The 13,771-nt window shown below is 43.4% G+C and overlaps 1 long non-coding RNA gene across 1 annotated transcript; it reads left to right on the top strand.

Annotated features, from left to right (window-relative positions):
* Positions 1-2,174: 2,174 nt before the first annotated feature.
* On the top strand, positions 2,175-11,966 carry LOC137422517 (uncharacterized). The gene is made up of 3 exons (XR_013622594.1): positions 2,175-2,395; positions 2,490-2,567; positions 10,721-11,966. It is a non-coding gene; the product is annotated as an uncharacterized LOC137422517 (long non-coding RNA).
* Positions 11,967-13,771: the final 1,805 nt, after the last annotated feature.

The raw sequence follows: 13,771 nt of genomic DNA, 5'->3' as shown, positions 1-13,771 counted from the left end.
TCCCGCCTCACACCTAGCTCGTCTTCACGCTGTTGAAACCAAAGCATTCAGAATCATTGGAATCTCCCGCGATGAAGCTAACTCCAAGGGCCTCTCACTCACTCACCGCAGGCAGGTTGGTGGTCTTTCCGTCTTCTACCGACTCCTCTACGGCCTTGCTCCCCCAGCTCTCTCTGGGCTCTGTCCCGCAAATATTCCTACAGGTCGAACAAGATCTGCCTGCAACCCTCTTATGGTTAAACTGCCAAAATCAAGACTCTCTGCTCTCAAATGTTGTGTGCTCTCAAGTGTTTGTGTGCTTCCCCTTCTCTCCCTATCTTGTCTTCCGGTCCCTCTTTTTATATATTTTGTTTGTCTGGTTGATTTGTTTGTGAAGTAAATGTCAGCTCTTTCACGAGCCTCGATTCAGTATACAAAAAAAAAAAAAAAAAAGACTTGAGAAAGTGGCTCAATCAAGCTAATTTGTGTATTCTGCAAAATAAGTTAATCAATACACTCCTTTCAGCATTCAAGGGTAATGCAGCGGCATCGCCATCTTCTTTATTACATTTTACTTTACAGAATACAAGAACGCTATTTAAGTAGGAGTAAACTCAGCAACAAGAAACAGCCAATAATCCACATCGAGATGACGTTTGCAAAATACAAATAAGTTATCCGCTTGGATTATGACACCTGTTTCTCTTAAGTGTATCGTGAAGGTCAGATGATGGGGGAAAAAAATCCTGAAAAGTGCCAGGTATCAGGATTCAAAAATCTCAACGTCACACAAATACTCAAATGGTTTATGCCAATTTGGGAATAGTTTTCTGTTTAATGTGAATTGCTCCAAGGATCTAGAAGAACCCTTCACTAGGCTCTGGCAAGTGAAGGTTTGTGAGACAAAAATGCATGCATTATGAAATGGTGAAAATCAAATTTCAATTATCAATATAGGTATTGGTTACAGCGTTCAAAGCCTTTCAGGAATAGGCTAAATAAAATTACTTGTATGCTAATTACCTCCGCCACCGAAGGTGGATGGAGGTTATGTTTTCACCCCTGTCTGTCTGTTTGTATGTCTATCTGTGAACAAGATATCTCAAAAAGTTGTGGAAGGATTCGGATCCGGCTCGTGGAATTTTAAAAAAGTGTTTCTTCACCATTGAGTGATTGGACTAAACCCGATATATAGCAGTATATCTCAAAACGTTATGGACGGATTTGGATGAAACCTGGTGGAGAGGTTGTGTGTGACTAGGACTAATCAATTCAATTTTGGTGAAGATCTGAATATGGATTCGGAAACGAGAATTATTTAATTTTTAAGTGATTCTTCACCATTGAGTAATAGGTAACCAATATCTAAAAAAAGTTATGGATGACCTATGCCTAAACTAGGTGAATGAGTTGGTTAGGAGACAAGAACAAGCCGATTAGATTTTGGTTCAGGTCCGATTCCAGATCCGACCTATCATTGGGATACAAAACAAACTGTTCAGCCTGGCGGAGGCATGCGCTCTACCGAGTGCCGGTCTGGTTTAAACTGAGAATGACTAACCAAACGGATGCGCTTAAATCGACCAAACCAACCTTGATTTAAAAGAGGACCAAAATGAAAATGAGTCTTGTTACCATCACAACAGTTCGTGTTTACTTTTTGCATGAACTTTGTGGTGTGTTTAAATACCCCCAAAAGGTTTCATTCATCAGTAGGGTGGTCCAAAAATTTGAAGATTGGATTTTCATTTCTCCACAAGCCTGCCCCTATTCCTATTGAAGAAAGTAGTTTGTGGTGAAAATTTGAGCTTGATTGGTAATATTTAGAGGTTGCTCAAAATGTTGACAAATTTTAATGAATAATAAGATACAGAATTTTTAGCATCATACATCAATTCATAGATAATGATCTATTTTCAATTACTCAAATTCTTTATTAATGTTGGCTTGCACTTGTCTTCAATGGTATGACCAAGAGATTGTGCAAAAGCACTGGCCACAAACATAGCACGCCGATCTGAGAGATTTACTCTGTCCAGAGTTGCCACGATTGCTGGAATGAACACTTTGATGGGAGCCTTTTTTGCCTGTTTGGCAGAAGATCGATTTTGGATTGAATTCAATTAATTCAATTAATTGAATTCATTGTCCCCTGAATCAGAGCTTTCAATCTCAGACTCATCATCATCATCAACCACAGCCGATGTTGATGGAACAGATTGCATTGCTGTTAGAGTCTCAGCAGCATGTTTCTTCTTTCTTTTATCTTCATTCTCAAGCCTGATACGCTTTCTGTTCTCCTTCACTGCCAGAGTGTTGTCCACAGATCCCATACGTGAACTTGAGGGATCCTCATGCTGCATGATAAGCAATGCTTTGTCTTCTTCATTCGTCATTTTCTCAAGCGCATCATTTGGTGAGATATCGAAGACGGATTGAAGATCATCTTTGAACATCTGCTCCTTCACTCTATAGTTTTTGAATGTCTTGGTTTTATTTTTCTTTACCAGTTTGGCGGCATCATACAACTTCAAAAGTTGGCGCTCACAGGAATCTACTCTCTGCACTGGAATTCGTGCTTTCTCCCAGTATGCACACACAGCTTGTACACTAAGTTTGGCACTTTCACAAACTGTATGATGTTCTTGTATGTGATGGTACACCATTTTCTGCAATGTGTGTTGTGGAAGCATACAAATATATATGTTCTCATATATATTGTAACGGTTTTGAGAAGTGTGTAACGAATTTGAGAAGTGTAACGGTTTTTGAGAAGTGTAACAATTTTGGAGGAAGTGTAACGAATGTGAAAACGTTACAATGTGAACGTTACAAAAGTATGGTAACACCCTGTTAATGTAAATAATGGTCGCAGCCGTCCTCCTAGTTAATTCCATGAAACTTACACGCAGGTCACGATATATCTTTTTAAATAGTGTATTTCCTTATTCCATGTAGGCTAAATCTGTTTCCCACTAGATTGACTTTGCATTGTATCAAACAAAATAAGCATAGGCCCTTGCAATTTCCCCAAACATCTCCGCTCTCCAAAGTTCCTTTCAAGAGGGTGGGAGTTGTGTTCAATCCCGCAAGCTGCCATTGCCCATGTGCTAATCTCGGAGAAGAAAGGCGTGTCTCCACCTCGTCATCGAGGGGAGGAGTGAGCCAGAGGGTCGCATGGCCAATCAGCACCGCGGTGAGCGACCCGGTAGGCGTGCCCTCGCAGCCGGCGGCTTGATTCCGCCCGAGGTGATAAAAGCGACTGTAAGGGACTGCTTTACCAGATGACTTGGGAGATGACTGGGAGATGACCTGGGAGAGGAGCGAAGAGGCGGCACCAAGAAGAGCGGGGAGATGCGAAACGCTCCAAGCCAAAGAGGAGAGGTACTCGGAGAGGAAACCAGCTTTGGAGAGACGCGCTGAAAGGAGGGAGACGGCTCCACCAGGAGGAGAGGAGCAGGTGTGCCCGAGCCAGCGCGTGACGTCTACAGCAGCGGATACGCGACGGAGGGTTTTCCCGCCAAAACCGCGAGGAGTTGAGAGCTGCTGCTTCCGACCTTGCCTCCCTCTCAAGCAATCCACCTCAAGCCCTACCTGCCTGCAATATCCCCTGTGTAAGTGTGAACGTCCTGTCCTACTCGTTGTCTTGGGATTAAGTAAATTGAGTAGAATAAGCTAACGATGCACTGTGTGACTGTTTTTTTTCCATCCATTGCTTGTAAATAATTTTGGTCGCTCTTCCTTTTTGCTTGTGTGTGTATAATAAATCTGTTCTTCCTCCGTACTCTGTCTTTTTCTCTTTTCCTTCTCTTTCGGTCGCTTTAGAGATTTCCCGATTGAATATCTGTGGGGCGATCTGGTCAACGTCGGGTGGAATCGGGTTCTAATCGGGGAGTAACTGTTCGGACGCGGTAATACACCACCGCTCGGTCAATATAACATCTAAAACCGCGTCTGCAACAATATGTTCTCATATTCTTCTTTTCCAGAAATGTGTTTTTCTGTGTAACTCTGTAAAAAAAATGAAACCTGGAGGGAAAAACCTAAGTGCATTCCTATCCCGGACAGGTCATAAAGGAATGACCTATGGAGATAAGATAATGGAGTGTTCACCATTTTTAAATGATAACAGCTGTTCAAAAGCTCTTAGGACTTTTCAAGATAGAAACCAGAGTTTTGCAAGTGCCTTGTTATCTGGGCCGAAAGGCCCTGTGTGGAATTCTGAATTCCATGCTCATATAAGGAAAGAAGCCTTTATTATATAAGAAAGGGGCTTCGAGGAAAACGCTGCGCTGGCCAAGGAACTGGGGAGATCTGCGCAACAGAAGAAGACCATGAAGCTTTGCCATGACTGGCAGAACGACGCTTCGTTAAGTTCAGTTAGTTCATTAGTTAGTCAATATCTTGAATTAGTACGTTTATGTAACAACCCTCTACAGTTTTAATAGACCTTGTGTGAGAAACAAATTGGAGTTTTCTTTGTTGGAGTTTAGTAGTAGGAATTAGGAATTCTTCTACAAATTGGTGGCCCGTTGGAGATCGACTGCCCAGGTGTACAAGACCAGGTGAACAAGGTAAGTCTTTTGTCATCTGTGCAGTACGATGAGAACCTGTGTAATTGTTCAGTTTTTGTGCAGTTGTTTCGTTTTTTTCTGTGTATATGTTATGTGGTAGGTGGGAACACCACAAGGCATACCTCTTCGTGGTAGGACCGCTGGTCCTCCTCTGGGTCTTTAAGGTGTGTAGAAACCCTGGAACATTTCAGAAATCATGACGATTTTTTTTCTTTTCCAAATTTTTTCTCTCAATTTGTTTTAATACATTTTTTCAATTTCACGAGTGAAAAGCACCACTGACAGACCGTTTAGGTCGTTAGAGGAAGGGTGCTGTCCTCGTTTTGGTCATGTAAAATTGAAATGGTGTGCAATATGGTCGATTTTTCTTTTCTCTTTTTTTTCTCTCTTGTTTTTGTTTTGTTTGTGTTTTTTTTGTGTGTGTGTATTTTACTTGTATATTTGTACATATCTCACGATTGATTCCAGTTAACGTCTCACGATGGATGTCCTATCCTGTCCGTCCATCTGCTCGTTTCGTTGGTTCATGATTCCTCATTAGGTTGATTTCCCGTTAAAAATAATGGTTGAGATCCGTTTTTGTGCGTGGTTATGACAATAAAAACGAGTAGACAGACAGATGGTCGCTGACATCAACGAAAAAAAGCGATTTTTTAACAGATATGCGAGGGTTTCCGATTTTTAGCGATAATGAGCGACTTTTTTCGATACATAACGATTTTTAACGGTTTTCGTTATTTTAACGACTTTTTGGAAATATGTAAACTGCGTGATCACGAAGTACGTGGCTTAAAAAGCCCCGCAGGCGGGTTTGATCGGACCGAGGATGAGGAACGAAGTGCACCGTCGACTCTTTCTCTGCCCGGTCACCTCCCCTGCCCCCCTGCCCACCCTCCCCCGTCTCGTCTCCTTGTTTGAGATCGTGCCTTTGGGACGATCGCATTAGTCAACCTACTGGGTGTTAATTCAACGGACAATGCAACTTCCACACCGCGCATGTATACAAAATGCACGACACCACATTACATATTAAGTTTTGAAATATCGATTGATTTATGAGGTTACTTTGCCCAAATTTCGAGTTGGAGCGATTTCGGATAGTTATTGTTACATCTAAGGGACATTACAGGCGGACATTTAAGTTTGTGTCTACTACGAGAATAATGAGTGTGACAATGGACGATAAAAGAAAATTTTGACCATTGGTTTTGAAATATGGTTTAATAAGAAGGTATTTGTTGTGTGAACATTGTGAGGTAGTTAAAAAATCTCTGTCGAGAAATAAAACGTCAAATACTCCGACATGAAAAAGGGCGGTGGAAAGTGAAAAAAATAAACCCGGAAGTGGCGATCGCATTTTTTCCACGAAATTATTTTATGGACGCTTAAATTAATATTGGCGCTGTGATTCATGTCGGTTGCATGGAGTTTGTGGGATGTGCTTTCAAAGAGGCGACACATGTGATCGTTCCGTGCAGTGTGCGTGCGGGGACAGGTGGCGCCGACTGATTACATACACTTTCGGATTATCACAGGCTAAAGCAAATTACGCACAGGGAAATGATGCAACCAACAGAGGAAATCTCAACCTCTATGTGATAAATTTTGTCTGTGAATTTCAGTGTTCAATAGATGCTGGAGGTGAACCATTCGACATGACAGAGGCCACCTTACGCCATGCCGGATGTCATGTAGTGGGCACGTTGGCAATCACCTCTTAATGTTTTCAACCACTCCATTCTTACCTATTCTTCTCTATTTTCCATCCCTTGATAGAGTCAGGAATATAGAGTAAAGTAGATCTTGTGTCTTGTCAGGCCGCCCCCATCCCATCATGCCCCACCCCTTCGTTATATGACACTGTTATATGAACCCCGTCCATCTTATATGGTATGTTATATGACCAGGTCTGTTTCTAACCCGAGCATTTTATCTCGGCGAGCAATAGTTGATGGACACTACATATATAAATCGACAATTTGGCAATTAACGGCAAATGACCATGTTTCTTCTGGTTGACATATTACATACGGAATCGGAAGCAAAATATTTTTTTTCCAATGAAAACCCTGTCCCCTCATCCATCCCTTTCTCTCCCTCTTTCTCCCCATCCCTCTTTCTCTCCCTCTCTCGCTATCCCTCTCTCTCTCCCTTTCTTTCTGTCTTTCCTTTTTCCCATGCCCCAGCCTTCCTGCCTTCCGATGGTTCCGATTGCTTCCGATGGTGCAAATAATTTGCAGAGTGTTGTTGTTGTTGTTAATTACGGATCTCAGATCAGATCCGTTGATCAGATTTCAGATCCGTTATTACAGATCTCACCGTAGGCCCCTTTTCCCCTTACCAAGGGGGGATTAATCCCCTCGCCTGCGACTGACCGACGTGATCCTGAAGCTGCCCAGCTCCCTCTACGAGGCAGGTGAGCAACCCCGTTCGAGACTGTGGACAAGATGTTATTTGCCGAGCGGATTAGCAGCCCACGGCTTGAACCATTAACAAAAACCAAACCCGATCCTAAACGTTGGCCAAATCGTGCCACAGGTATTCAATGGGGAAATCACAAAGACGATCGGATGTGAAGGAAAGAAGGCAGAGTAAGTAAAAACAGGAATTTATTACTAACTATTATTGTACAAAACCAAAGAAACCAAGGAGGAGGAAAGAAACGAAAATAATGACAGAAGGAGAAGACACAGTGCAATACTAGCTTATCTATTCAGGCTTACTTATACCCCAGGGACAAGACACACAAAACAAACTCACGTACACAAAAGGATGGAATGGCAGGAATGGGTGGAGGGATGAGAAGGTTCAGGTCCGTGCAAACGGCAGGGCTGGAGGTGACAGCTCCGACTCCTCACACTCTGGTTCACAGAATGGGCGACAGGGAGATCCGAAGACCGCGGCACGTCGAGGTTCGCTTGCCCGCACTGGTTGTTCTTCAGAGTGCTGGTTGGTATCGCGAGCAGGGCATGCCGATTCTCATTCGCTTTCCTCTCCAGAACTCACTCTCTCCTCAACTGAACTCTCTCAACTGGGCTCCGGTGGACTGCGGTGGGAGGCTCCGGGCGACGGGTTATATAACCACGCCCATGGAACTTTCGCGAACCTCCTCGAACGCTCTCTCTCCGCCCTCTCAGGCCAAACCCCTCATCCTTGGTTGGTTGATCCGGGGCTGGCTCACTCCTCCCTCTCATGACGAGGTGGAGACACGCCTTTCTTCTCTGAGCTGACCGCGTGCGTAATGGAGTTTGTGGTGAAGAAAACCGCCCAATGCACTGGCACTTCGAAGAGATGATTGGGGGAAACTTGAAAAGGGAACTATCTTATGTCATTTGGTGCAATGCAGAGTCAACTAGTGGGAAACAGAGCCTTAAGCTAATACACATAATAAGGAAATAACTATTTAGAAGGGTATATGATTTTCTATGTGCATGCGATGGACTAACTAAGGGGACGACCTTTGACCTTTACACAAATGGAGGTATTTACAAGAATCAGTACATTTACACAGGGTGATATTTGCAAACAAAGGATTCTCAAATCCGCAACAGTATGTTATATGACCAGGTCTGTTTCTAACCCGAGCTTTTTATCTCGGCGAGCAATAGTTGATGGACACTAAATATATAAATTGACAATTTGGCAATTAACGGCAAATGACCATGTTTCTTCTGGTTGACATATTACGTACGGAATCGGAAGCAAAATGTTTTTTTCCAATGAAAACCCTGTCCCCTCATCCATCCCTTTCTCTCCCTCTTTCTCCCCATCCCTCTTTCTCTCCCTCTCTCGCTATCCCTCTCTCTCTCCCTTTCTTTCTGTCTTTCCTTTTTCCCATGCCCCAGCCTTCCTGCCTTCCGATGGTTCCGATTGCTTCCGATGGTGCAAATAATTTGCAGTGTTGTTGTTGTTGTTATTTTTCTATGCCTTGTCTGACTCCGCCCATAAATCATTTCTGCAACAATTTTTTGCAACAACAAATCATACCTCCCACTGATGCAATAAATATTGGGTTATTAATTTGGGACATGTCTGGAAGATTCCGTGCGCTTTGTGTTCCAACCCCCCTCCCTTTCCCTCCATTCGCTCCTCTGTGCTCCTGCCCAACCCCCCTCCCTTCTTCTGTTTCCCGCCCCCTCCACACTAACCCTGGTCCTGGCCCTAACCCCCTCCCATCTCAACCTCCCCCTTCCCTCCTGCGTCCCTCTCTCCCTCCCCTCTGTCAACTCCTGCTCAACCCCCCCTTCCCTCCTGCGTCCTTGTTCTCGTCTCAATCTTTCTGTCGCCCTTTCTCTCTTTTCATTTCTTACTTGATCTTACAGGTTGAGGCTCAGACAAGAGCTAATGTAATTAAGCACCATGCACAATGCTGTGAAAATTATTTTGGATTCGGAATGCTTCGTTTGTTCCAATTTTCTCCGCCCCCACCCCACCCCCCCCCCCCAGCCTCACCCCCCTTGCCCTACCCCCTTTTTTCTTTAATTGTCCCACCCCCCCCCAGTTTCCTTCCTTCCTACCTTCCTACCGCTCTCACCTGTCTTTTACCTGTTTTCCCCTTCCATTATTCCTTCCTTCTTCCCACCCATTCTTCTTCCCTTCCCACTTCCATTCTTCCCACCCCTCCTTTCAAATCCCTATAGTGGCTTGTTGCTATGTACAGTTCTTATTGTTCTTTTCTCATTGGGGTTTTTTTTTCTCTCTGTTGATTGTTGATCCCATGTTGATCCCATGTTGCTTCAGCGTATCACCTCATTGTGTGTCCTTTATCCTCACCTCTCTTTCTCCCCCCCATCCCCCTCCCCTCAAACCATGGGCCCCATAGTGCTAAAGTAATTTGTGCGATGGTACGACACAGTTGAAAGGGTTAAACGCCACTTTATGAGTGTAATGGTTCGCACAGAAGTTCCAAGGCAGGGGACAGCATTAACACACGATCTCTGAAAGCCTTGTAGGGGAAACAAGATATAAAACACCAAGTTATGAGTGCGACCAATAATACACAGTTATCTTTAGGATAATGCAATGAGTGTCGTATTTCGCATAGTATTAACACCCCTAAGGGAGCCCCGCCCCATCCTCCCCCCAGCCTCACTCCTCCCTTGCTTGCTTTCTCCTCCTTCGTTGCATCCTACCCTTCATCCCGCCCCACCCTCTACTCCTCCGACTCTTTCCTTCCCTCCCTCCCACCCCATTCCTCTCAAACCGTTATTGCGGCTTGTTCCTATGTCAAGCTCTCATTTTCATTTTTTTATCTTCTTCTTTATTTTTCAATAAATAATTGATTTTTTTATTTGAAAATGATTTTTCTCTTCTTCTTCTTTATTTCGAAATGCTTATACAGGAAATGTTTGTTCTTTCAAATGGGAGGATATTGTGTGATGTATGATTATGAGAATGGTTTTAAAATCATGACGATTGTTATGATTGTCAGGAATGAGATCATTAGGTTTTCGGTGTAAATTGATTGCATGGGCTTCAAGGATAGCTTTTCAGCCCTGCAGGATTAATGATGTATTACAAGTCACAAAGTTTATTGGAATGCCAACGAATTTCAGTATGATTGGATTACAATTGGCAAATATTATGAATTAATTGTCATTTATTGGTAGAACACTTCAGGAGTTTTACGAAATTTTAATTGTCAAGAAGTTTGGGTACCATTTAAATTGGGACATTTTCTCAGTGACCTGTTTCATACCTGTTTGATTAATCTTGGCTGACTATTTCATAAAAGAAGGGTTGAGTTGCCTTCAGTGGTTGCTAAAGTCGAATTTGTGATATAATGGCCAGACAAGATTGAAAAATATGTCAGATATGATCCAGAGGCAGAACGGTGATTTGTCAATTGACAAAAGCTATAGGTCAAAGGTGACGACCAATGATCATAGATCTCAGTCAGTGGATGGAACTGTTCTGGCAACATTGGGAACCGGCTTATGTATCGAGTTATCTGATTGATTAATGTGATTTATTGATGAATATTGATGAATTGATTTAATTGAATAAATTGATTGATTGATTGATGAAAGTGAAGAGTCATGAAAGAAGTTTTGAGATATTTGTGAGACATTAATGTGAAGACAACCTTGGAAAAAGAGCACGGTGGTGAGTTTATATCGTTATATTATATATATGTGGTTATTTTCTGTTTGATTCCCCCTCAACAGAATGGAAAACCTGCTGGCCCATTTTTTACTGATCCATTTGACCCAACTGCAACATCGATCAGTGCGATTGGGGTGTGGGCAAGCCACAGGACAGGGAGACTCTCTGGCAATCACTTGAAGTCATCGATTGCAAAGGTGGAGAGATACTTCCTGGGAAACTACAGAGTCGAGCTTATAGGAAATAAGCTAGGAAATCGCGCATTCAACGTTACTCTGTATAAGGTGGAACAAATTTCAGCGTTTTTTTTTTTTTTTTGCAGTACACACAGTCAATGGTGGGTGCAGGTGTAATCTAAAGTGTAGTCTTGGTAGTTATCTGGTACATTGAGTGCATATAGAGTGTTACTCACACACAGGTGTAACGGGGAGTGGAGTCTGCAAGGAGAAGCAAGGTCAATTGGACTTGTCCCAAAGAGGTGCTTGTATCAACTACATGCATCAGCGATATGGTGCAGGTTCACTTAAAGATGTGGAATCCTGGCATGAATGGACGAAAGGACGAAAACAGGAATTCCCCATGGATGGCACTTTTGACAGGAACACATTGGAAACACTCAGAGAAGAATTAGAAGCAAGAGGGAGACAGAAGTTGAAAGTGGATTGGAAACCATTTTATTACTGGGACGTTGAGTCTAGGGAGAGGGAGACCAAAACAAAGATGGGGGGGTTGAAGAAGGAGGTGAAGCAGATACAACACAGGTTGGGCAAGGTATCCACTCAGATGCCACTTGACGTGAACAATGGCAATCGATCCCAGTCCAAATTGTACCCAGAAGCAAGGTCATACGAGATAAATGAACCGGAAGAGGAAACTCCTCCACCCTATCGGAAGAAATATTGTATATCACCCACAGGTAGTACCTGGACCTGTCCCTGCCGAAAGACCAGAACAGAGTGCAGCGATTGGTTCTAGTCAACAAAGGACAGGTGAAAGAAGTGACCCATCTGAGGTAACTTCCCAAGTGGGTGCAATTGGGGGACAGGAACAGAGTCAGAGACAGGAACCGACTCAAAGTGGGCAAGCGATGCAACCAGCTGCCACAACTTCATCATACTCTCCGTTTCACAATACAAGGAGTAAGGGTCGTGTGATAAATGCCAATCAATCCAACGATCAATGTGATTGGCTAGTGAACAATCAAAATTTGACTCTCTCACAGGAAGGTTTGGAGCAATTAGGATGAGTGGAAGGATGAGTGAGTGGAAGGAGGGATGGATGAGTGGAAGTTGGGATGGATGAGTGGAAGTTGGGATGGATGAGTGGAAGGAAGGATGGATGAGTGGAAGGGGGGATGGAGGAGTGGAAGGAAGGATGGATGAGTGGAAGGAGGGATGGATGAGTGGAAGGGACGATGGATGATTGGAAGGGGGGATGGATGAGTGGAAGGAAGGATGGATGAGTGGAAGGAGGGATGGATGAGTGGAAGGGGGGATGGATGAGGGGAAGGAGGGATGGATGAGTGGAAGGGGGGATGGATGAGGGGAAGGAGGGATGGATGAGGGGAAGGAGGGATGGATGAGTGGAAGAATGGATGAGTGGAAGGTGGGATGGATGAGTGGAAGGAAGGATGGATGAGTGGAAGGAGGGATGGATGAGTGGAAGGATGGATGAGTGGAAGGATGGATGGATGAGTGGAAGGAAGGAGGGATGGATGATGAGTGGAAGGAAGGATGGATGAGTGGAAGGAAGGATGGATGAGTGGAAGTTTGGATGGATGAGTGCAAGGAATGATGGATGAGTGGAAGGAGGGATGGAGGAGTGGAAGGAGGGATGGATGAGTGCAAGGAAGGATGAATGATTGGAAGGAAGGATGGATGAAGGGAAGGAGGGATGGATGAGTGGAAGGAAGGATGGATGAGTGGTAGGAGCTCTTACATGCTCTTAGCTCTTGCACGAGCCTCGATCTTGTACACAAAAAAAAAAAAAAAAAAGTGGTGTTATGAACTTTCCTCAGCGGCAATTTCCAGGGGCGAATCAGGAACGCCCAGATCTGATGTATAGACCATGGCAGGTACATCAATTGAAGGCATTGCAGAGTAGTATGCCATCAATCAAAACAGATCCACTTCAATTCGCGGAGGAGCTGCGATTGATTGTGGAAACTCAGTTGCCCACTGCAAGAGACATGGAAATACTTTTGAAGTGGTTAATTCCTAATACCACCATGTTGAGGAACTTAATGCGTGAGGAAAACTGGGTAAATGCGGAAGATGGACAGTTAGACATGCCCACGGAGGCTAAGACAGCACAGATAAATAGATTGATAGAGGCCACACAAAAATTGCCACCTGTGACGGATTGGAACAAAGTGGTTACATGCAAGCAGAAATCCGGCGAAGATGCTAGCGATTATTTGGACAGATTGCGAGATGTTTTCCGACTATATTCGGGAATACACCGGGCACAAATTGACAATGCCTTAAAAGCTCTTTTTATTAATGGTCTGTTGCCAAAATTGAAGAGTGAAGTGGAAAGACAGTGTATTGCTTGGGAAGGCAAGCCAATGCAAGAAATTTAGAATGTTGAGAAATCTAGAAAATCTAGAATGTTGAGATTAAAAGATTGAATCAAGTGATGTTGCAAATGAATACAGTAGAGCTAAGATGAGGGCATACCAAACCATTGTGAATTGTGTCCGTTTTACAAGTTGGTGAACTCCTATCACCACGAGTTACACACTGTAAACAAAAAAAAATAAAAAATAGGGGGGACAAATTATGGTAATAATACATTATGTTTAATTTCTTTGTTTGCAAAATATGTTGGGAATTGGATAATCCTGTTTGTTATTTTAATCATATATACTCATTAATGCATTTATTTTCTTTGAGTAGTGTTAAAATACCTGCATGAGTTTAATTTTTTAATTATATTAACCTGAAAGCAATTATGGATGTTATTCTTAGTTTTGTAGTATAAAACACATACCTGATTTGTGAGGAGGCAAGTCGACGACAACTGGATGAAGGCCTTGTTCAAAGCTACTATGGCTCACAGCAAGAGTGGCAAGAATGTTACATGCAGAGCAGGGTCAGTTTGTGACTCCGCCC

This window comes from Myxine glutinosa, chromosome 2, assembly GCF_964187855.1.
Source record: "Myxine glutinosa chromosome 2, kmMyxGlut1.1, whole genome shotgun sequence".
NCBI classification, from domain to species: Eukaryota; Metazoa; Chordata; class Myxini; order Myxiniformes; family Myxinidae; genus Myxine; species Myxine glutinosa.
This window is presented reverse-complemented; position numbering and strand designations above follow the sequence as displayed.